Source organism: Castor canadensis, chromosome 1 (assembly GCF_047511655.1).
Source record: "Castor canadensis chromosome 1, mCasCan1.hap1v2, whole genome shotgun sequence".
Lineage (NCBI taxonomy): Eukaryota > Metazoa > Chordata > Mammalia > Rodentia > Castoridae > Castor > Castor canadensis.
The window spans coordinates 82,646,907-82,670,199 of NC_133386.1; positions in this window are offsets into that span (position 1 = coordinate 82,646,907).

Below are 23,293 nucleotides of genomic sequence, written 5' to 3' on the forward strand. Positions count from 1 at the left end.
GTGTGTACATGTGTATTTGAACATGAATTTCTTTGTTCATGGGTGCGAGAGTTAGTGTGAATGAGTTAGTGTGTGACATTGTGTTTTGGTGTGGGGAGGTGTGTGAGAATGTGCAGGTGTTTGCAAGTGAGTGTGTCAGTGAGTTTGGGATTGAGTGGGCGTTGGTGCTTGGGTGCGGGAGTGTGAATGATTGTGTGAGGTTGGTTCTTGTGTGCGTTGGTGTGAGTGTGTGCGTGTGTGTGTGTATGTGTGTGAGTGCATGCAGTGGGAGATATGTGGGTGAGTATGAGAGTCAGTGAATGAGTGCATTTGTATGTTACTGTGTTGGCTTGGGTGTATTCACATGTCTGCGTATGCACGTGTGTTTTTTAAGTGTGATTGTGTTTTTCTGTGAGTGTGTGAATGTGAGGGTAGGGGTGTGTGTGTTGTCTCCTGTGTGTGTTCACATGTGTGTTAGTGTTTGTTTATATCTGTGTGTGTTTCTGTGTTTGTACGTGTCTGATTACATTTGAGTGTGAATTTGTAAATATGTGCATGAATGAGCGTGTGCATCTATGTTTGTGATTGTGGACGTTTGGGTGTGTGTACGTGTACATATCTGAGTGTGTATGGCAGTGAGTGTTTGTGAATGAGTCAGTGTGTGTGTGTATGGGTGTGTACGTGTGTGTGTGTGAGATGGGAACGGGTGTGCGTTTGTGATGTGTGTCAGTGTGTTGCCTCGGGTTTGAGTATCGATTCAATATTGTGGGTGAGTTTGTGGGTGAGTGTGTGTGTGAGAGAGTGTGAATGTCTGCATGTGTATGTTCATATGTGTGTAAGTGTGTGTGAGGGTGAGTGTGTGACTTGTGTGGTTATAAGTGTGTAAGGGTGTGTGTGACTGTGTGTTGGCATCTGTGTATGTGTGTTTGTGTTTTCATGTGTATATGCTTGTGAGTGTGTAATTTTGTGTGTGTATAGGTGCGAGTCCATTTTTGAGTACGTATGAATATGTGAGTGAGAGCGAGAGTAGGTACATATGTGTGATTGTATGTGCGTATAGTGTTGAGTGTGTATTTCTGTGTGTGTGTAGGTGTGTGAGCCTATTTTTGAGTGTGTGTTTGTGACTTACTGTGTAAGTGTGTATGTTGGTGTGTGAGTGCTTGTGTCCAAGGGTGTATGTATGTGACTGTTTTTGTGTAAGGGTTTTTGTGTGTGCTGGTGTGTGATGTGTACAATACTGTGTTTTGCGTTATGTGTCTGTGTGTTGTGTTTGTGTTTGTACTCGTGCATTTGTGTGTACGTGTAGGTTCATATGTGTGTGAGGGTGAATGTGTGTGTGCTTTTGAGTGTGTGTATGGGTGTGTGCAGGTGTGTTGGAATCTGTGTATGTGTGTGATTATGTTTGTATGTGCATAGGCTTGTGAGTGCGTATTTGTGTGTGTAGGTGTTTGAGATTATTTTTGAGTGTGAGTGAGTATAAATGTGTGAGTGACTGAAAGGGGGTACATATGTGATATGGCATGTACATATGTTTGTGAGGTGAGTGTGTGACTTCTGTGTTTATAAGTGTGTAAAGTGTGTGTGACTGTTGGCATCGGTGCATGTGTGTTTGTGTTTTCATGTGTATATGCCTGGGAGTGTATATTCTTGTGTGTGTATAGGTGTGAGTCTATCTTTGAGTGAGTGAGTATGACTGTGTGAGTCAGAGTTAGAGTGGGTAAATTGTGTGATTGTATGTGTGTATATTTGTGAGTGTGTATTTCTGTGTGTGTGTAGGTGTGTGAGTCTACTTTTGAGTGCGAGTGAGTACGAAGGTGTGAGTGAGTGACAGGTGTGCATAATGTGTGATTGTATGTGCGTATATATGTGAGTGTGTATTTCTGTACGTGTGTAATGTGTGACTGTGTGTTGGCATGTGTGCTTGTGTTTTTACGTGTATATGCTTGTGAGTGTGCCTTTTTGTGTGTGTATAGGTGTGAGTCAATTTTTAAGTAAGTGCGTATGACTGTGTGAGTGAGAGTGAGAGTGGGTACCTATGTGTGATTGTATGTGTGTATACTTGTGAGTGCATATTTCTGCGTGTGTGAGTGTGTAAGTGTGGGTGTTTGTATCTGAGTTTGAGGGAATGTGAGAGAGTGTGTCTGTGTTTGTGTGTGTACGTTTGATAGCATGTGTCGGTGAGTGTGTGTCAGTGACAGTCTGCGTGAGAGTTTTATTCGTGGGAGTTGGCTTCTGTGTTTCAGTACGTATTTCAATGTGTGTGAGTTATGTGTGGGTGTGTGTGACTGATGGGTCTTAGTGGGTTGGCTTATGGGTCAGAGTATGAATTCAAGGGTGTGTGTGTGTTTGTGTGTGTGAGTGTGAAAGCATGTGAATGCGTTTGGTGTGAGGGTGGGTGTGTGAGTGTTGGTGTTCATGGGTTTGTATGGGTGTGCATGAGTGTGTGTTGTCATCTGTGCATGTGGGCATTTGTGTTTGTAGGTGTATATGCTTGTGAGTGGGTATTTGTGTGTGTGTAGGTGTTTGAATCTCTTTTTGAGTGTGAGTGAGTATAAATGTTTGAGTGACGGAAAGGGGGTACATATGTGATATTGTATGTACCTGTTTGTGAATGTGTATTTTTGTGTGTGTAGAGGTGTGAGTCTATTTTTGAGTAAGGGGGTATGAGTGTGTGAGTCGGAGTAAGAGTGGGGACATAGGTGTGACTGTATGTGCGTATATTTGTGAGTATGTATTTCTGTGTGTGGGTGTGGGTGTGTGAGTCTGTTTTTGAGTGTGAGTGAGTATGAATGTGTGAGTGAATGACGGGGTGCATATGTGTGATTGTATGGGCACATGTTTGTGAGTCTGTATTTCTGTGTGTGTGGGTGTGTAAGAGGGTGTATAAATGTGTGTTTCAGTGAATGCGAGAGAGCGTATTCCCGTGTGTGTTTGTGTTTCTGTGTGTGTGTGATTGCATGTGGTGTTGAGTGTGTGAGTGTGAGTGACAGAGTCAATGTGAGAATTTTGTTTTTGTGAGTTGGCTTGTGTGTCTGTGTGTGTTTGAATGTGTATGTGAGGGGTGAGTGTGTGTATTTGTGTGATGTGTCTTAGTGGGTTGGCATGTGTGTCTGAGTATGGATTCAAATGCTTTGGAGGGTGTTTGTGTGTGAGTGCGAGACAGAGTAAATGTGTAAACGTGTAGGTGTATGAGCGTGTGAGTTTTGAATGTGTGTGTAAGTGACTGTGCGGGAGTGTAAATGTGAGTGTGCGAGCGTCTGTAATTTTTTTCTCTGTAGGTGTGCATGTGATTGCAAGGGAGTCATGTGTGGGTGAGTGTGAGTGTGAGTTTTGGGGTGTTGGTGGGTGTATGTGAGTGAATGTGTGACTGCATCTGTGTGTACATGTGTATTTGAACATGAATTTCTTTGTTCATGGGTGCGAGAGTTAGTGTGAATGAGTTAGTGTGTGACATTGTGTTTTGGTGTGGGGAGGTGTGTGAGAATGTGCAGGCGTTTGCAAGTGAGTGTGTCAGTGAGTTTGGGATTGAGTGGGCGTTGGTGCTTGGGTGCGGGAGTGTGAATGATTGTGTGAGGTTGGTTCTTGTGTGCGTTGGTGTGAGTGTGTGCGTGTGTGTGTGTATGTGTGTGAGTGCATGCAGTGGGAGATATGTGGGTGAGTATGAGAGTCAGTGAATGAGTGCATTTGTATGTTACTGTGTTGGCTTGGGTGTATTCACATGTCTGCGTATGCACGTGTGTTTTTTAAGTGTGATTGTGTTTTTCTGTGAGTGTGTGAATGTGAGGGTAGGGGTGTGTGTGTTGTCTCCTGTGTGTGTTCACATGTGTGTTAGTGTTTGTTTATATCTGTGTGTGTTTCTGTGTTTGTACGTGTCTGATTACATTTGAGTGTGAATTTGTAAATATGTGCATGAATGAGCGTGTGCATCTATGTTTGTGATTGTGGACGTTTGGGTGTGTGTACGTGTACATATCTGAGTGTGTATGGCTGTGAGTGTTTGTGAATGAGTCAGTGTGTGTGTGTATGGGTGTGTACGTGTGTGTGTGTGAGATGGGAACGGGTGTGCGTTTGTGATGTGTGTCAGTGTGTTGCCTCGGGTTTGAGTATCGATTCAATATTGTGGGTGATTTTGTGGGTGAGTGTGTGTGTGAGAGAGTGTGAATGTCTGCATGTGTATGTTCATATGTGTGTAAGTGTGTGTGAGGGTGAGTGTGTGACTTGTGTGGTTATAAGTGTGTAAGGGTGTGTGTGACTGTGTGTTGGCATCTGTGTATGTGTGTTTGTGTTTTCATGTGTATATGCTTGTGAGTGTGTAATTTTGTGTGTGTATAGGTGCGAGTCCATTTTTGAGTACGTATGAATATGTGAGTGAGAGCGAGAGTAGGTACATATGTGTGATTGTATGTGCGTATAGTGTTGAGTGTGTATTTCTGTGTGTGTGTAGGTGTGTGAGCCTATTTTTGAGTGTGTGTTTGTGACTTACTGTGTAAGTGTGTATGTTGGTGTGTGAGTGCTTGTGTCCAAGGGTGTATGTATATGAATGTTTTTGTGTAAGGGTTTTTGTGTGTGCTGGTGTGTGATGTGTACAATACTGTGTTTTGCGTTATGTGTCTGTGTGTTGTGTTTGTGTTTGTACTCGTGCATTTGTGTGTACGTGTAGGTTCATATGTGTGTGAGGGTGAATGTGTGTGTGCTTTTGAGTGTGTGTATGGGTGTGTGCAGGTGTGTTGGCATCTGTGTATGTGTGTGATTATGTTTGTATGTGCATAGGCTTGTGAGTGCGTATTTGTGTGTGTAGGTGTTTGAGATTATTTTTGAGTGTGAGTGAGTATAAATGTGTGAGTGACTGAAAGGGGGTACATATGTGATATGGCATGTACATATGTTTGTGAGGTGAGTGTGTGACTTCTGTGTTTATAAGTGTGTAAAGTGTGTGTGACTGTTGGCATCGGTGCATGTGTGTTTGTGTTTTCATGTGTATATGCCTGGGAGTGTATATTCTTGTGTGTGTATAGGTGTGAGTCTATCTTTGAGTGAGTGAGTATGACTGTGTGAGTCAGAGTTAGAGTGGGTAAATTGTGTGATTGTATGTGTGTATATTTGTGAGTGTGTATTTCTGTGTGTGTGTAGGTGTGTGAGTCTACTTTTGAGTGCGAGTGAGTACGAAGGTGTGAGTGAGTGACAGGTGTGCATAATGTGTGATTGTATGTGCGTATATATGTGAGTGTGTATTTCTGTACGTGTGTAATGTGTGACTGTGTGTTGGCATGTGTGCTTGTGTTTTTACGTGTATATGCTTGTGAGTGTGCCTTTTTGTGTGTGTATAGGTGTGAGTCAATTTTTAAGTAAGTGCGTATGACTGTGTGAGTGAGAGTGAGAGTGGGTACCTATGTGTGATTGTATGTGTGTATACTTGTGAGTGCATATTTCTGCGTGTGTGAGTGTGTAAGTGTGGGTGTTTGTATCTGAGTTTGAGGGAATGTGAGAGAGTGTGTCTGTGTTTGTGTGTGTACGTTTGATAGCATGTGTCGGTGAGTGTGTGTCAGTGACAGTCTGCGTGAGAGTTTTATTCGTGGGAGTTGGCTTCTGTGTTTCAGTACGTATTTCAATGTGTGTGAGTTATGTGTGGGTGTGTGTGACTGATGGGTCTTAGTGGGTTGGCTTATGGGTCAGAGTATGAATTCAAGGGTGTGTGTGTGTTTGTGTGTGTGAGTGTGAAAGCATGTGAATGCGTTTGGTGTGAGGGTGGGTGTGTGAGTGTTGGTGTTCATGGGTTTGTATGGGTGTGCATGAGTGTGTGTTGTCATCTGTGCATGTGGGCATTTGTGTTTGTAGGTGTATATGCTTGTGAGTGGGTATTTGTGTGTGGGTAGGTGTTTGAATCTCTTTTTGAGTGTGAGTGAGTATAAATGTTTGAGTGACGGAAAGGGGGTACATATGTGATATTGTATGTACCTGTTTGTGAGTGTGTATTTTTGTGTGTGTAGAGGTGTGAGTCTATTTTTGAGTAAGGGGGTATGAGTGTGTGAGTCGGAGTAAGAGTGGGGACATAGGTGTGACTGTATGTGCGTATATTTGTGAGTATGTATTTCTGTGTGTGGGTGTGGGTGTGTGAGTCTGTTTTTGAGTGTGAGTGAGTATGAATGTGTGAGTGAATGACGGGGTGCATATGTGTGATTGTATGGGCACATGTTTGTGAGTCTGTATTTCTGTGTGTGTGGGTGTGTAAGAGGGTGTATAAATGTGTGTTTCAGTGAATGCGAGAGAGCGTATTCCCGTGTGTGTTTGTGTTTCTGTGTGTGTGTGATTGCATGTGGTGTTGAGTGTGTGAGTGTGAGTGACAGAGTCAATGTGAGAATTTTGTTTTTGTGAGTTGGCTTGTGTGTCTGTGTGTGTTTGAATGTGTATGTGAGGGGTGAGTGTGTGTATTTGTGTGATGTGTCTTAGTGGGTTGGCATGTGTGTCTGAGTATGGATTCAAATGCTTTGGAGGGTGTTTGTGTGTGAGTGCGAGACAGAGTAAATGTGTAAACGTGTAGGTGTATGAGCGTGTGAGTTTTGAATGTGTGTGTAAGTGACTGTGCGGGAGTGTAAATGTGAGTGTGCGAGCGTCTGTAATTTTTTTCTCTGTAGGTGTGCATGTGATTGCAAGGGAGTCATGTGTGGGTGAGTGTGAGTGTGAGTTTTGGGGTGTTGGTGGGTGTATGTGAGTGAATGTGTGACTGCATCTGTGTGTACATGTGTATTTGAACATGAATTTCTTTGTTCATGGGTGCGAGAGTTAGTGTGAATGAGTTAGTGTGTGACATTGTGTTTTGGTGTGGGGAGGTGTGTGAGAATGTGCAGGCGTTTGCAAGTGAGTGTGTCAGTGAGTTTGGGATTGAGTGGGCGTTGGTGCTTGGGTGCGGGAGTGTGAATGATTGTGTGAGGTTGGTTCTTGTGTGCGTTGGTGTGAGTGTGTGCGTGTGTGTGTGTATGTGTGTGAGTGCATGCAGTGGGAGATATGTGGGTGAGTATGAGAGTCAGTGAATGAGTGCATTTGTATGTTACTGTGTTGGCTTGGGTGTATTCACATGTCTGCGTATGCACGTGTGTTTTTTAAGTGTGATTGTGTTTTTCTGTGAGTGTGTGAATGTGAGGGTAGGGGTGTGTGTGTTGTCTCCTGTGTGTGTTCACATGTGTGTTAGTGTTTGTTTATATCTGTGTGTGTTTCTGTGTTTGTACGTGTCTGATTACATTTGAGTGTGAATTTGTAAATATGTGCATGAATGAGCGTGTGCATCTATGTTTGTGATTGTGGACGTTTGGGTGTGTGTACGTGTACATATCTGAGTGTGTATGGCTGTGAGTGTTTGTGAATGAGTCAGTGTGTGTGTGTATGGGTGTGTACGTGTGTGTGTGTGAGATGGGAACGGGTGTGCGTTTGTGATGTGTGTCAGTGTGTTGCCTCGGGTTTGAGTATCGATTCAATATTGTGGGTGATTTTGTGGGTGAGTGTGTGTGTGAGAGAGTGTGAATGTCTGCATGTGTATGTTCATATGTGTGTAAGTGTGTGTGAGGGTGAGTGTGTGACTTGTGTGGTTATAAGTGTGTAAGGGTGTGTGTGACTGTGTGTTGGCATCTGTGTATGTGTGTTTGTGTTTTCATGTGTATATGCTTGTGAGTGTGTAATTTTGTGTGTGTATAGGTGCGAGTCCATTTTTGAGTACGTATGAATATGTGAGTGAGAGCGAGAGTAGGTACATATGTGTGATTGTATGTGCGTATAGTGTTGAGTGTGTATTTCTGTGTGTGTGTAGGTGTGTGAGCCTATTTTTGAGTGTGTGTTTGTGACTTACTGTGTAAGTGTGTATGTTGGTGTGTGAGTGCTTGTGTCCAAGGGTGTATGTATATGAATGTTTTTGTGTAAGGGTTTTTGTGTGTGCTGGTGTGTGATGTGTACAATACTGTGTTTTGCGTTATGTGTCTGTGTGTTGTGTTTGTGTTTGTACTCGTGCATTTGTGTGTACGTGTAGGTTCATATGTGTGTGAGGGTGAATGTGTGTGTGCTTTTGAGTGTGTGTATGGGTGTGTGCAGGTGTGTTGGCATCTGTGTATGTGTGTGATTATGTTTGTATGTGCATAGGCTTGTGAGTGCGTATTTGTGTGTGTAGGTGTTTGAGATTATTTTTGAGTGTGAGTGAGTATAAATGTGTGAGTGACTGAAAGGGGGTACATATGTGATATGGCATGTACATATGTTTGTGAGGTGAGTGTGTGACTTCTGTGTTTATAAGTGTGTAAAGTGTGTGTGACTGTTGGCATCGGTGCATGTGTGTTTGTGTTTTCATGTGTATATGCCTGGGAGTGTATATTCTTGTGTGTGTATAGGTGTGAGTCTATCTTTGAGTGAGTGAGTATGACTGTGTGAGTCAGAGTTAGAGTGGGTAAATTGTGTGATTGTATGTGTGTATATTTGTGAGTGTGTATTTCTGTGTGTGTGTAGGTGTGTGAGTCTACTTTTGAGTGCGAGTGAGTACGAAGGTGTGAGTGAGTGACAGGTGTGCATAATGTGTGATTGTATGTGCGTATATATGTGAGTGTGTATTTCTGTACGTGTGTAATGTGTGACTGTGTGTTGGCATGTGTGCTTGTGTTTTTACGTGTATATGCTTGTGAGTGTGCCTTTTTGTGTGTGTATAGGTGTGAGTCAATTTTTAAGTAAGTGCGTATGACTGTGTGAGTGAGAGTGAGAGTGGGTACCTATGTGTGATTGTATGTGTGTATACTTGTGAGTGCATATTTCTGCGTGTGTGAGTGTGTAAGTGTGGGTGTTTGTATCTGAGTTTGAGGGAATGTGAGAGAGTGTGTCTGTGTTTGTGTGTGTACGTTTGATAGCATGTGTCGGTGAGTGTGTGTCAGTGACAGTCTGCGTGAGAGTTTTATTCGTGGGAGTTGGCTTCTGTGTTTCAGTACGTATTTCAATGTGTGTGAGTTATGTGTGGGTGTGTGTGACTGATGGGTCTTAGTGGGTTGGCTTATGGGTCAGAGTATGAATTCAAGGGTGTGTGTGTGTTTGTGTGTGTGAGTGTGAAAGCATGTGAATGCGTTTGGTGTGAGGGTGGGTGTGTGAGTGTTGGTGTTCATGGGTTTGTATGGGTGTGCATGAGTGTGTGTTGTCATCTGTGCATGTGGGCATTTGTGTTTGTAGGTGTATATGCTTGTGAGTGGGTATTTGTGTGTGGGTAGGTGTTTGAATCTCTTTTTGAGTGTGAGTGAGTATAAATGTTTGAGTGACAGAAAGGGGGTACATATGTGATATTGTATGTACCTGTTTGTGAGTGTGTATTTTTGTGTGTGTAGAGGTGTGAGTCTATTTTTGAGTAAGGGGGTATGAGTGTGTGAGTCGGAGTAAGAGTGGGGACATAGGTGTGACTGTATGTGCGTATATTTGTGAGTATGTATTTCTGTGTGTGGGTGTGGGTGTGTGAGTCTGTTTTTGAGTGTGAGTGAGTATGAATGTGTGAGTGAATGACGGGGTACATAGGTGTGATTGTACGGGCCTATGTTTGTGAGTCCGTATTTCTGTGTGTGTGGGTGTGTAAGAGGGTGCATAAATGTGTGTTTCAGTGAATGCGAGAGAGCGTATTCCCGTGTGTGTTTGTGTTTCTGTGTGTGTGTGATTGCATGTGGTGTTGAGTGTGTGAGTGTGAGTGACAGAGTCAATGTGAGAATTTTGTTTTTGTGAGTTGGCTTGTGTGTTTGTGTGTGTTTGAAAGTGTATGTGAGCGGTGAGTGTGTGTATTTGTGTGATGTGTCTTAGTGGGTTGGCATGTGTGTCTGAGTATGGATTCAAATGCTTTGGAGGGTGTTTGTGTGTGAGTGCGAGACAGAGTAAATGTGTAAACGTGTAGGTGTATGAGCGTGTGAGTTTTGAATGTGTGTGTAAGTGACTGTGCGGGAGTGTAAATGTGAGTGTGCGAGCGTCTGGAATTTTTTTCTCTGTAGGTGTGCATGTGATTGCAAGGGAGTCATGTGTGGGTGAGTGTGAGTGTGAGTTTTGGGGTGTTGGTGGGTGTATGTGAGTGAATGTGTGACTGCATCTGTGTGTACATGTGTATTTGAACATGAATTTCTTTGTTCATGGGTGCGAGAGTTAGTGTGAATGAGTTAGTGTGTGACATTGTGTTTTGGTGTGGGGAGGTGTGTGAGAATGTGCAGGCGTTTGCAAGTGAGTGTGTCAGTGAGTTTGGGATTGAGTGTGCGTTGGTACTTGGGTGCGGGAGTGTGAATGATTGTGTGAGGTTGGTTATTGTGTGCATTGGTGTGAGTGTGTGCGTGTGTGTGTATGTGTGTGAGTGCATGCAGTGGGAGATATGTGGGTGAGTATGAGAGTCAGTGAATGAGTGCATTTGTATGTTACTGTGTTGGCTTGGGTGTATTCACATGTCTGCGTATGCACGTGTGTTTTTTAAGTGTGATTGTGTTTTTCTGTGAGTGTGTGAATGTGAGGGTAGGGGTGTGTGTGTTGTCTCCTGTGTGTGTTCGCATGTGTGTTAGTGTTTGTTTATATCTGTGTGTGTTTCTGTGTTTGTACGTGTCTGATTACATTTGAGTGTGAATTTGTAAATATGTGCCTGAATGAGCGTGTGCATCTATGTTTGTGATTGTGGACGTTTGGGTGTGTGTACGTGTACATATCTGAGTGTGTATGGCTGTGAGTGTTTGTGAATGAGTCAGTGTGTGTGTGTATGGGTGTGTACGTGTGTGTGTGTGAGATGGGAACGGGTGTGCCTTTGTGATGTGTGTCAGTGTGTTGCCTCGGGTTTGAGTATCGATTCAATATTGTGGGTGAGTTTGTGGGTGAGTGTGTGTGTGAGAGAGTGTGAATGTCTGCATGTGTATGTTCATGTGTGTAAGTGTGTGTGAGGGTGAGTGTGTGACTTGTGTGGTTATAAGTGTGTAAGGGTGTGTGTGACTGTGTGTTGGCATCTGTGTATGTGTGTTTGTGTTTTCATGTGTATATGCTTGTGAGTGTGTAATTTTGTGTGTGTATAGGTGCGAGTCCATTTTTGAGTACGTATGAATATGTGAGTGAGAGCGAGAGTAGGTACATATGTGTGATTGTATGTGCGTATAGTGTTGAGTGTGTATTTCTGTGTGTGTGTAGGTGTGTGAGCCTATTTTTGAGTGTGAGTGTTTGTGACTTACTGTGTAAGTGTGTATGTTGGTGTGTGAGTGCTTGTGTCCAAGGGTGTATGTATATGAATGTTTTTGTGTAAGGGTTTTTGTGTGGGCTGGTGTGTGATGTGTACAATATTGTGTTTTGCGTTATGTGTCTGTGTGTTGTGTTTGTGTTTGTACTCGTGCATTTGTGTGTACGTGTAGGTTCATATGTGTGTGAGGGTGAATGTGTGTGTGCTTTTGAGTGTGTGTATGGGTGTGTGCAGCTGTGTTGGCATCTGTGTATGTGTGTGTTTACGTTTGTATGTTGTGCATAGGCTTGTGAGTGCGTATTTGTGTGTGTAGGTGTTTGAGATTATTTTTGAGTGTGAGTGAGTATAAATGTGTGAGTGACTGAAAGGGGGTACATATGTGATATGGCATGTACATATGTTTGTGAGGTGAGTGTGTGACTTCTGTGTTTATAAGTGTGTAAAGGTGTGTGTGACTGTGGGCATCGGTGCATGTGTGTTTGTGTTTTCATGTGTATATGCCTGGGAGTGTATATTCTTGTGTGTGTGTATAGGTGTGAGTCTATCTTTGAGTGAGTATGACTGTGTGAGTCAGAGTTAGAGTGGGTAAATTGAGTGATTGTATGTGTGTATATTTGTGAGTGTGTATTTCTGTGTGTGTGTAGGTGTGTGAGTCTACTTTTGAGTGCGAGTGAGTACGAAGGTGTGAGTGAGTGACAGGTGTGCATAATGTGTGATTGTATGTGCGTATATATGTGAGTGTGTATTTCTGTACGTGTGTAATGTGTGACTGTGTGTTGGCATGTGTGCTTGTGTTTTTACGTGTATATGCTTGTGAGTGTGCCTTTTTGTGTGTGTATAGGTGTGAGTCAATTTTTAAGTAAGTGCGTATGACTGTGTGAGTGAGAGTGAGAGTGGGTACCTATGTGTGATTGTATGTGTGTATACTTGTGAGTGCATATTTCTGCGTGTGTGAGTGTGTAAGTGTGGGTGTTTGTATCTGAGTTTGAGGGAATGTGAGAGAGTGTGTCTGTGTTTGTGTGTGTACGTTTGATAGCATGTGTCGGTGAGTGTGTGTCAGTGACAGTCTGCGTGAGAGTTTTATTCGTGGGAGTTGGCTTCTGTGTTTCAGTACGTATTTCAATGTGTGTGAGTTATGTGTGGGTGTGTGTGACTGATGGGTCTTAGTGGGTTGGCTTATGGGTCAGAGTATGAATTCAAGGGTGTGTGTGTGTTTGTGTGTGTGAGTGTGAAAGCATGTGAATGCGTTTGGTGTGAGGGTGGGTGTGTGAGTGTTGGTGTTCATGGGTTTGTATGGGTGTGCATGAGTGTGTGTTGTCATCTGTGCATGTGGGCATTTGTGTTTGTAGGTGTATATGCTTGTGAGTGGGTATTTGTGTGTGGGTAGGTGTTTGAATCTCTTTTTGAGTGTGAGTGAGTATAAATGTTTGAGTGACAGAAAGGGGGTACATATGTGATATTGTATGTACCTGTTTGTGAGTGTGTATTTTTGTGTGTGTAGAGGTGTGAGTCTATTTTTGAGTAAGGGGGTATGAGTGTGTGAGTCGGAGTAAGAGTGGGGACATAGGTGTGACTGTATGTGCGTATATTTGTGAGTATGTATTTCTGTGTGTGGGTGTGGGTGTGTGAGTCTGTTTTTGAGTGTGAGTGAGTATGAATGTGTGAGTGAATGACGGGGTACATAGGTGTGATTGTACGGGCCTATGTTTGTGAGTCCGTATTTCTGTGTGTGTGGGTGTGTAAGAGGGTGCATAAATGTGTGTTTCAGTGAATGCGAGAGAGCGTATTCCCGTGTGTGTTTGTGTTTCTGTGTGTGTGTGATTGCATGTGGTGTTGAGTGTGTGAGTGTGAGTGACAGAGTCAATGTGAGAATTTTGTTTTTGTGAGTTGGCTTGTGTGTTTGTGTGTGTTTGAAAGTGTATGTGAGCGGTGAGTGTGTGTATTTGTGTGATGTGTCTTAGTGGGTTGGCATGTGTGTCTGAGTATGGATTCAAATGCTTTGGAGGGTGTTTGTGTGTGAGTGCGAGACAGAGTAAATGTGTAAACGTGTAGGTGTATGAGCGTGTGAGTTTTGAATGTGTGTGTAAGTGACTGTGCGGGAGTGTAAATGTGAGTGTGCGAGCGTCTGGAATTTTTTTCTCTGTAGGTGTGCATGTGATTGCAAGGGAGTCATGTGTGGGTGAGTGTGAGTGTGAGTGTGAGTTTTGGGGTGTTGGTGGGTGTATGTGAGTGAATGTGTGACTGCATCTGTGTGTACATGTGTATTTGAACATGAATTTCTTTGTTCATGGGTGCGAGAGTTAGTGTGAATGAGTTAGTGTGTGACATTGTGTTTTGGTGTGGGGAGGTGTGTGAGAATGTGCAGGCGTTTGCAAGTGAGTGTGTCAGTGAGTTTGGGATTGAGTGTGCATTGGTACTTGGGTGCGGGAGTGTGAATGATTGTGTGAGGTTGGTTATTGTGTGCATTGGTGTGAGTGTGTGCGTGTGTGTGTATGTGTGTGAGTGCATGCAGTGGGAGATATGTGGGTGAGTATGAGAGTCAGTGAATGAGTGCATTTGTATGTTACTGTGTTGGCTTGGGTGTATTCACATGTCTGCGTATGCACGTGTGTTTTTTAAGTGTGATTGTGTTTTTCTGTGAGTGTGTGAATGTGAGGGTAGGGGTGTGTGTGTTGTCTCCTGTGTGTGTTCGCATGTGTGTTAGTGTTTGTTTATATCTGTGTGTGTTTCTGTGTTTGTACGTGTCTGATTACATTTGAGTGTGAATTTGTAAATATGTGCCTGAATGAGCGTGTGCATCTATGTTTGTGATTGTGGACGTTTGGGTGTGTGTACGTGTACATATCTGAGTGTGTATGGCTGTGAGTGTTTGTGAATGAGTCAGTGTGTGTGTGTATGGGTGTGTACGTGTGTGTGTGTGAGATGGGAACGGGTGTGCCTTTGTGATGTGTGTCAGTGTGTTGCCTCGGGTTTGAGTATCGATTCAATATTGTGGGTGAGTTTGTGGGTGAGTGTGTGTGTGAGAGAGTGTGAATGTCTGCATGTGTATGTTCATGTGTGTAAGTGTGTGTGAGGGTGAGTGTGTGACTTGTGTGGTTATAAGTGTGTAAGGGTGTGTGTGACTGTGTGTTGGCATCTGTGTATGTGTGTTTGTGTTTTCATGTGTATATGCTTGTGAGTGTGTAATTTTGTGTGTGTATAGGTGCGAGTCCATTTTTGAGTACGTATGAATATGTGAGTGAGAGCGAGAGTAGGTACATATGTGTGATTGTATGTGCGTATAGTGTTGAGTGTGTATTTCTGTGTGTGTGTAGGTGTGTGAGCCTATTTTTGAGTGTGAGTGTTTGTGACTTACTGTGTAAGTGTGTATGTTGGTGTGTGAGTGCTTGTGTCCAAGGGTGTATGTATATGAATGTTTTTGTGTAAGGGTTTTTGTGTGGGCTGGTGTGTGATGTGTACAATATTGTGTTTTGCGTTATGTGTCTGTGTGTTGTGTTTGTGTTTGTACTCGTGCATTTGTGTGTACGTGTAGGTTCATATGTGTGTGAGGGTGAATGTGTGTGTGCTTTTGAGTGTGTGTATGGGTGTGTGCAGCTGTGTTGGCATCTGTGTATGTGTGTGTTTACGTTTGTATGTTGTGCATAGGCTTGTGAGTGCGTATTTGTGTGTGTAGGTGTTTGAGATTATTTTTGAGTGTGAGTGAGTATAAATGTGTGAGTGACTGAAAGGGGGTACATATGTGATATGGCATGTACATATGTTTGTGAGGTGAGTGTGTGACTTCTGTGTTTATAAGTGTGTAAAGGTGTGTGTGACTGTGGGCATCGGTGCATGTGTGTTTGTGTTTTCATGTGTATATGCCTGGGAGTGTATATTCTTGTGTGTGTGTATAGGTGTGAGTCTATCTTTGAGTGAGTATGACTGTGTGAGTCAGAGTTAGAGTGGGTAAATTGAGTGATTGTATGTGTGTATATTTGTGAGTGTGTATTTCTGTGTGTGTGTAGGTGTGTGAGTCTACTTTTGAGTGCGAGTGAGTACGAAGGTGTGAGTGAGTGACAGGTGTGCATAATGTGTGATTGTATGTGCGTATATATGTGAGTGTGTATTTCTGTACGTGTGTAATGTGTGACTGTGTGTTGGCATGTGTGCTTGTGTTTTTACGTGTATATGCTTGTGAGTGTGCCTTTTTGTGTGTGTATAGGTGTGAGTCTATTTTTAAGTAAGTGCGTATGACTGTGTGAGTGAGAGTGAGAGTGGGTACCTATGTGTGATTGTATGTGTGTATACTTGTGAGTGCATATTTCTGCGTGTGTGAGTGTGTAAGTGTGGGTGTTTGTATCTGAGTTTGAGGGAATGTGAGAGAGTGTGTCTGTGTTTGTGTGTGTACGTTTGATAGCATGTGTCGGTGAGTGTGTGTCAGTGACAGTCTGCGTGAGAGTTTTATTCGTGGGAGTTGGCTTCTGTGTTTCAGTACGTATTTCAATGTGTGTGAGTTATGTGTGGGTGTGTGTGACTGATGGGTCTTAGTGGGTTGGCTTATGGGTCAGAGTATGAATTCAAGGGTGTGTGTGTGTTTGTGTGTGTGAGTGTGAAAGCATGTGAATGCGTTTGGTGTGAGGGTGGGTGTGTGAGTGTTGGTGTTCATGGGTTTGTATGGGTGTGCATGAGTGTGTGTTGTCATCTGTGCATGTGGGCATTTGTGTTTGTAGGTGTATATGCTTGTGAGTGGGTATTTGTGTGTGGGTAGGTGTTTGAATCTCTTTTTGAGTGTGAGTGAGTATAAATGTTTGAGTGACAGAAAGGGGGTACATATGTGATATTGTATGTACCTGTTTGTGAGTGTGTATTTTTGTGTGTGTAGAGGTGTGAGTCTATTTTTGAGTAAGGGGGTATGAGTGTGTGAGTCGGAGTAAGAGTGGGGACATAGGTGTGACTGTATGTGCGTATATTTGTGAGTATGTATTTCTGTGTGTGGGTGTGGGTGTGTGAGTCTGTTTTTGAGTGTGAGTGAGTATGAATGTGTGAGTGAATGACGGGGTACATAGGTGTGATTGTACGGGCCTATGTTTGTGAGTCCGTATTTCTGTGTGTGTGGGTGTGTAAGAGGGTGCATAAATGTGTGTTTCAGTGAATGCGAGAGAGCGTATTCCCGTGTGTGTTTGTGTTTCTGTGTGTGTGTGATTGCATGTGGTGTTGAGTGTGTGAGTGTGAGTGACAGAGTCAATGTGAGAATTTTGTTTTTGTGAGTTGGCTTGTGTGTTTGTGTGTGTTTGAAAGTGTATGTGAGCGGTGAGTGTGTGTATTTGTGTGATGTGTCTTAGTGGGTTGGCATGTGTGTCTGAGTATGGATTCAAATGCTTTGGAGGGTGTTTGTGTGTGAGTGCGAGACAGAGTAAATGTGTAAACGTGTAGGTGTATGAGCGTGTGAGTTTTGAATGTGTGTGTAAGTGACTGTGCGGGAGTGTAAATGTGAGTGTGCGAGCGTCTGGAATTTTTTTCTCTGTAGGTGTGCATGTGATTGCAAGGGAGTCATGTGTGGGTGAGTGTGAGTGTGAGTTTTGGGGTGTTGGTGGGTGTATGTGAGTGAATGTGTGACTGCATCTGTGTGTACATGTGTATTTGAACATGAATTTCTTTGTTCATGGGTGCGAGAGTTAGTGTGAATGAGTTAGTGTGTGACATTGTGTTTTGGTGTGGGGAGGTGTGTGAGAATGTGCAGGCGTTTGCAAGTGAGTGTGTCAGTGAGTTTGGGATTGAGTGTGCATTGGTACTTGGGTGCGGGAGTGTGAATGATTGTGTGAGGTTGGTTATTGTGTGCATTGGTGTGAGTGTGTGCGTGTGTGTGTATGTGTGTGAGTGCATGCAGTGGGAGATATGTGGGTGAGTATGAGAGTCAGTGAATGAGTGCATTTGTATGTTACTGTGTTGGCTTGGGTGTATTCACATGTCTGCGTATGCACGTGTGTTTTTTAAGTGTGATTGTGTTTTTCTGTGAGTGTGTGAATGTGAGGGTAGGGGTGTGTGTGTTGTCTCCTGTGTGTGTTCGCATGTGTGTTAGTGTTTGTTTATATCTGTGTGTGTTTCTGTGTTTGTACGTGTCTGATTACATTTGAGTGTGAATTTGTAAATATGTGCCTGAATGAGCGTGTGCATCTATGTTTGTGATTGTGGACGTTTGGGTGTGTGTACGTGTACATATCTGAGTGTGTATGGCTGTGAGTGTTTGTGAATGAGTCAGTGTGTGTGTGTATGGGTGTGTACGTGTGTGTGTGTGAGATGGGAACGGGTGTGCCTTTGTGATGTGTGTCAGTGTGTTGCCTCGGGTTTGAGTATCGATTCAATATTGTGGGTGAGTTTGTGGGTGAGTGTGTGTGTGAGAGAGTGTGAATGTCTGCATGTGTATGTTCATGTGTGTAAGTGTGTGTGAGGGTGAGTGTGTGACTTGTGTGGTTATAAGTGTGTAAGGGTGTGTGTGACTGTGTGTTGGCATCTGTGTATGTGTGTTTGTGTTTTCATGTGTATATGCTTGTGAGTGTGTAATTTTGTGTGTGTATAGGTGCGAGTCCATTTTTGAGTACGTATGAATATGTGAGTGAGAGCGAGAGTAGGTACATATGTGTGATTGTATGTGCGTATAGTGTTGAGTGTGTATTTCTGTGTGTGTGTAGGTGTGTGAGCCTATTTTTGAGTGTGAGTGTTTGTGACTTACTGTGTAAGTGTGTATGTTGGTGTGTGAGTGCTTGTGTCCAAGGGTGTATGTATATGAATGTTTTTGTGTAAGGGTTTTTGTGTGGGCTGGTGTGTGATGTGTACAATATTGTGTTTTGCGTTATGTGTCTGTGTGTTGTGTTTGTGTTTGTACTCGTGCATTTGTGTGTACGTGTAGGTTCATATGTGTGTGAGGGTGAATGTGTGTGTGCTTTTGAGTGTGTGTATGGGTGTGTGCAGCTGTGTTGGCATCTGTGTATGTGTGTGTTTACGTTTGTATGTTGTGCATAGGCTTGTGAGTGCGTATTTGTGTGTGTAGGTGTTTGAGATTATTTTTGAGTGTGAGTGAGTATAAATGTGTGAGTGACTGAAAGGGGGTACATATGTGATATGGCATGTACATATGTTTGTGAGGTGAGTGTGTGACTTCTGTGTTTATAAGTGTGTAAAGGTGTGTGTGACTGTGGGCATCGGTGCATGTGTGTTTGTGTTTTCATGTGTATATGCCTGGGAGTGTATATTCTTGTGTGTGTGTATAGGTGTGAGTCTATCTTTGAGTGAGTATGACTGTGTGAGTCAGAGTTAGAGTGGGTAAATTGAGTGATTGTATGTGTGTATATTTGTGAGTGTGTATTTCTGTGTGTGTGTAGGTGTGTGAGTCTACTTTTGAGTGCGAGTGAGTACGAAGGTGTGAGTGAGTGACAGGTGTGCATAATGTGTGATTGTATGTGCGTATATATGTGAGTGTGTATTTCTGTACGTGTGTAATGTGTGACTGTGTGTTGGCATGTGTGCTTGTGTTTTTACGTGTATATGCTTGTGAGTGTGCCTTTTTGTGTGTGTATAGGTGTGAGTCAATTTTTAAGTAAGTGCGTATGACTGTGTGAGTGAGAGTGAGAGTGGGTACCTATGTGTGATTGTATGTGTGTATACTTGTGAGTGCATATTTCTGCGTGTGTGAGTGTGTAAGTGTGGGTGTTTGTATCTGAGTTTGAGGGAATGTGAGAGAGTGTGTCTGTGTTTGTGTGTGTACGTTTGATAGCATGTGTCGGTGAGTGTGTGTCAGTGACAGTCTGCGTGAGAGTTTTATTCGTGGGAGTTGGCTTCTGTGTTTCAGTACGTATTTCAATGTGTGTGAGTTATGTGTGGGTGTGTGTGACTGATGGGTCTTAGTGGGTTGGCTTATGGGTCAGAGTATGAATTCAAGGGTGTGTGTGTGTTTGTGTGTGTGAGTGTGAAAGCATGTGAATGCGTTTGGTGTGAGGGTGGGTGTGTGAGTGTTGGTGTTCATGGGTTTGTATGGGTGTGCATGAGTGTGTGTTGTCATCTGTGCATGTGGGCATTTGTGTTTGTAGGTGTATATGCTTGTGAGTGGGTATTTGTGTGTGGGTAGGTGTTTGAATCTCTTTTTGAGTGTGAGTGAGTATAAATGTTTGAGTGACAGAAAGGGGGTACATATGTGATATTGTATGTACCTGTTTGTGAGTGTGTATTTTTGTGTGTGTAGAGGTGTGAGTCTATTTTTGAGTAAGGGGGTATGAGTGTGTGAGTCGGAGTAAGAGTGGGGACATAGGTGTGACTGTATGTGCGTATATTTGTGAGTATGTATTTCTGTGTGTGGGTGTGGGTGTGTGAGTCTGTTTTTGAGTGTGAGTGAGTATGAATGTGTGAGTGAATGACGGGGTACATAGGTGTGATTGTACGGGCCTATGTTTGTGAGTCCGTATTTCTGTGTGTGTGGGTGTGTAAGAGGGTGCATAAATGTGTGTTTCAGTGAATGCGAGAGAGCGTATTCCCGTGTGTGTTTGTGTTTCTGTGTGTGTGTGATTGCATGTGGTGTTGAGTGTGTGAGTGTGAGTGACAGAGTCAATGTGAGAATTTTGTTTTTGTGAGTTGGCTTGTGTGTTTGTGTGTGTTTGAAAGTGTATGTGAGCGGTGAGTGTGTGTATTTGTGTGATGTGTCTTAGTGGGTTGGCATGTGTGTCTGAGTATGGATTCAAATGCTTTGGAGGGTGTTTGTGTGTGAGTGCGAGACAGAGTAAATGTGTAAACGTGTAGGTGTATGAGCGTGTGAGTTTTGAATGTGTGTGTAAGTGACTGTGCGGGAGTGTAAATGTGAGTGTGCGAGCGTCTGGAATTTTTTTCTCTGTAGGTGTGCATGTGATTGCAAGGGAGTCATGTGTGGGTGAGTGTGAGTGTGAGTTTTGGGGTGTTGGTGGGTGTATGTGAGTGAATGTGTGACTGCATCTGTGTGTACATGTGTATTTGAACATGAATTTCTTTGTTCATGGGTGCGAGAGTTAGTGTGAATGAGTTAGTGTGTGACATTGTGTTTTGGTGTGGGGAGGTGTGTGAGAATGTGCAGGCGTTTGCAAGTGAGTGTGTCAGTGAGTTTGGGATTGAGTGTGCATTGGTACTTGGGTGCGGGAGTGTGAATGATTGTGTGAGGTTGGTTCTTGTGTGCGTTGGTGTGAGTGTGTGCGTGTGTGTGTGTATGTGTGTGAGTGCATGCAGTGGGAGATATGTGGGTGAGTATGAGAGTCAGTGAATGAGTGCATTTGTATGTTACTGTGTTGGCTTGGGTGTATTCACATGTCTGCGTATGCACGTGTGTTTTTTAAGTGTGATTGTGTTTTTCTGTGAGTGTGTGAATGTGAGGGTAGGGGTGTGTGTGTTGTCTCCTGTGTGTGTTCGCATGTGTGTTAGTGTTTGTTTATATCTGTGTGTGTTTCTGTGTTTGTACGTGTCTGATTACATTTGAGTGTGAATTTGTAAATATGTGCCTGAATGAGCGTGTGCATCTATGTTTGTGATTGTGGACGTTTGGGTGTGTGTACGTGTACATATCTGAGTGTGTATGGCTGTGAGTGTTTGTGAATGAGTCAGTGTGTGTGTGTATGGGTGTGTACGTGTGTGTGTGTGAGATGGGAATGGGTGTGCGTTTGTGATGTGTGTCAGTGTGTTGCCTCGGGTTTGAGTATCGATTCAATATTGTGGGTGAGTTTGTGGGTGAGTGTGTGTGTGAGAGAGTGTGAATGTCTGCATGTGTATGTTCATGTGTGTAAGTGTGTGTGAGGGTGAGTGTGTGACTTGTGTGGTTATAAGTGTGTAAGGGTGTGTGTGACTGTGTGTTGGCATCTGTGTATGTGTGTTTGTGTTTTCATGTGTATATGCTTGTGAGTGTGTAATTTTGTGTGTGTATAGGTGCGAGTCCATTTTTGAGTACGTATGAATATGTGAGTGAGAGCGAGAGTAGGTACATATGTGTGATTGTATGTGCGTATAGTGTTGAGTGTGTATTTCTGTGTGTGTGTAGGTGTGTGAGCCTATTTTTGAGTGTGAGTGTTTGTGACTTACTGTGTAAGTGTGTATGTTGGTGTGTGAGTGCTTGTGTCCAAGGGTGTATGTATATGAATGTTTTTGTGTAAGGGTTTTTGTGTGTGCTGGTGTGTGATGTGTACAATACTGTGTTTTGCGTTATGTGTCTGTGTGTTGTGTTTGTGTTTGTACTCGTGCATTTGTGTGTACGTGTAGGTTCATATGTGTGTGAGGGTGAATGTGTGTGTGCTTTTGAGTGTGTGTATGGGTGTGTGCAGGTGTGTTGGAATCTGTGTATGTGTGTGATTATGTTTGTATGTGCATAGGCTTGTGAGTGCGTATTTGTGTGTGTAGGTGTTTGAGATTATTTTTGAGTGTGAGTGAGTATAAATGTGTGAGTGACTGAAAGGGGGTACATATGTGATAAGGCATGTACATATGTTTGTGAGGTGAGTGTGTGACTTCTGTGTTTATAAGTGTGTAAAGTGTGTGTGACTGTTGGCATCGGTGCATGTGTGTTTGTGTTTTCATGTGTATATGCCTGGGAGTGTATATTCTTGTGTGTGTATAGGTGTGAGTCTATCTTTGAGTGAGTGAGTATGACTGTGTGAGTCAGAGTTAGAGTGGGTAAATTGTGTGATTGTATGTGTGTATATTTGTGAGTGTGTATTTCTGTGTGTGTGTAGGTGTGTGAGTCTACTTTTGAGTGTGAGTGAGTACGAAGGTGTGAGTGAGTGACAGGTGTGCATAATGTGTGATTGTATGTGCGTATATATGTGAGTGTGTATTTCTGTACGTGTGTAATGTGTGACTGTGTGTTGGCATGTGTGCTTGTGTTTTTACGTGTATATGCTTGTGAGTGTGCCTTTTTGTGTGTGTATAGGTGTGAGTCTATTTTTAAGTAAGTGCGTATGACTGTGTGAGTGAGAGTGAGAGTGGGTACCTATGTGTGATTGTATGTGTGTATACTTGTGAGTGCATATTTCCGCGTGTGTGAGTGTGTAAGTGTGGGTGTTTGTATCTGAGTTTGAGGGAATGTGAGAGAGTGTGTGTGTTTGTGTGTGTACGTTTGATAGCATGTGTCGGTGAGTGTGTGTCAGTGACAGTCTGCGTGAGAGTTTTATTCGTGGGAGTTGGCTTCTGTGTTTCAGTACGTATTTCAATGTGTGTGAGTTATGTGTGGGTGTGTGTGACTGATGGGTCTTAGTGGGTTGGCTTATGGGTAAGAGTATGAATTCAAGGGTGTGTGTGTGTTTGTGTGTGTGAGTGTGAAAGCATGTGAATGCGTTTGGTGTGAGGGTGGGTGTGTGAGTGTTGGTGTTCATGGGTTTGTATGGGTGTGCATGAGTGTGTGTTGTCATCTGTGCATGTGGGCATTTGTGTTTGTAGGTGTATATGCTTGTGAGTGGGTATTTGTGTGTGTGTAGGTGTTTGAATCTCTTTTTGAGTGTGAGTGAGTATAAATGTTTGAGTGACGGAAAGGGGGTACATATGTGATATTGTATGTACCTGTTTGTGAGTGTGTATTTTTGTGTGTGTAGACGTGTGAGTCTATTTTTGAGTAAGGGGGTATGAGTGTGTGAGTCGGAGTAAGAGTGGGGACATAGGTGTGACTGTATGTGCGTATATTTGTGAGTATGTATTTCTGTGTGTGTGTGTGTGGGTGTGTGAGTCTGTTTTTGAGTGTGAGTGAGTATGAATGTGTGAGTGAATGACGGGGTGCATATGTGTGATTGTATGGGCACATGTTTGTGAGTCTGTATTTCTGTGTGTGTGGGTGTGTAAGAGGGTGTATAAATGTGTGTTTCAGTGAATGCGAGAGAGCGTATTCCCGTGTGTGTTTGTGTTTCTGTGTGTGTGTGATTGCATGTGGTGTTGAGTGTGTGAGTGTGAGTGACAGAGTCAATGTGAGAATTTTGTTTTTGTGAGTTGGCTTGTGTGTCTGTGTGTGTTTGAATGTGTATGTGAGGGGTGAGTGTGTGTATTTGTGTGATGTGTCTTAGTGGGTTGGCATGTGTGTCTGAGTATGGATTCAAATGCTTTGGAGGGTGTTTGTGTGTGAGTGCGAGACAGAGTAAATGTGTAAACGTGTAG